The sequence below is a fragment of the Gossypium raimondii genome, chromosome 7 (assembly GCF_025698545.1).
Source record: "Gossypium raimondii isolate GPD5lz chromosome 7, ASM2569854v1, whole genome shotgun sequence".
In the NCBI taxonomy this organism is placed as follows: domain Eukaryota; kingdom Viridiplantae; phylum Streptophyta; class Magnoliopsida; order Malvales; family Malvaceae; genus Gossypium; species Gossypium raimondii.
This window is the reverse complement of record NC_068571.1, coordinates 18,562,289-18,563,997: the sequence shown is the minus strand read 5'-3', so window position 1 is coordinate 18,563,997 and position 1,709 is coordinate 18,562,289.

Sequence of the window (1,709 nt, the reverse complement as noted above, 5' to 3'; positions counted from 1 at the left end):
TAAAAATGAAAATAAAAATACTTTTAAAACTTGAACAAATCCTTAAGGCTCTATAGTATAAAAATACCTTGAGGAATTTAAATTATATATATCTATTAAGTTAGTCTCAATTCTGTAGTAACTAATTGAATCCAAACTTATAAATTTGACCAAATCAATCATCCAACTAATACTAACAATTATTTTCTAATAAAATCGTTGATATGGTTGTTGATATAATCTTATATGACGTTTCATATAAGCAATTAGTAAAAATAAAAATTTTAAATTTTAAGTTCAGAAACTTAAATAAATTATTGTCCAATTTCATTTGAATATGATCACTTGTTTATTCAGATTCATTCGAAATTATAAAAATCAAGAATTATAAAAATTATGAAATTAATTAAGAATTATAAAATATATAAAGTAAATATCTTTTTAATTCCGTAAAATCAAATAAAAAATAAAGGAAAACAATGATTTCGCATCACTTCAGGTATTTTTCTTCAGCTTTCTTCTCATGTAACCTTTTGCAGCACTAATTACATTAGTTAAATAAATTAACTTAATTAGAAATTTTGAATGCCCACAACTAACGCAGAAGAATGGTCAGTTTCTTCAAAATTTTTACTTTTGTTATTTTATAATTGTATATATTTTAGTGATTTTAAGTTTCATGTTTTTCTTTTATAATTTCATAATAAATTTAAGTAAATAGTTGGTTTTGAACTTATGCTGACGTGAACCGCTACATTAGCATTCAATAGTTAATTCAGCAGTTGTTAACAATCACACTATCAATTTTGTTACAAACTAATGGTCAATATTAGTCAATTTTACAAGTTCAGAGACTCAGTTAAGTGTAAAAATTGAGAGTAGCTTAATTAACTTTTTTAAGTTCTTTAAGGATCTTTTAAACCTTAAGCCAAAATTAAATGCTAAAAATACATAAATATTGAATTTTAATCTTGAATTTAATATGCACTGAATTTAAATTATAAAAAATTATTTGGTTTATTATTGAAAGTTAAGTGTGGAATATATAGGTAAACTCCAACCATTGTTACTCTAAAATAGGGTTTGTCTTATCTTGGTCACTTTAAATTTTTTATTAATTTAGTCACTTTAATTAAAATAATTGTTCTAATTAATTATTACTTTTAAAATTCTGTTAATCCACTAACATGTTGGCATGATACATTAGCCCATTGAGTGATTAACAATAACATTTTTTTTCCTACTTTTAACTAAAGCTAGAGATCTCTCTATAATTAATACAAAATATTTTTTTTATTTGCAAAATGAGAATTTACTCTCTCTTTTTTTCTCTCTCTTTGTTTACCCTTTTTTTTTTCATTCCCACCATCACCATACAATACCTTCCAGCCTTCCATCACTTATTCTCATCGAGTCAGGGTCAAAGCCACCCAAACCCCCCAACCATACCCATCTCCATATCAATTTCATTGCCTACAACCTTCACCATCTCATCACTACTAAGGCCTCCCAATCGCCCATCATCAATATTAGAGTCACCATGAATGTAATTTAATTATATTTTTACAATTAATTTTAATTTGAATATAAAAATATGCGGTAAAAGTTAAAGTTTTAAATATAAAAATATCGTAAAATAATAGATTAAATATTTTAAGAATATCCAAACTAGTAAAAACAATTAATTTGAATTATCGTGAATTGATGCAAATTAAAGGTTAATACATATG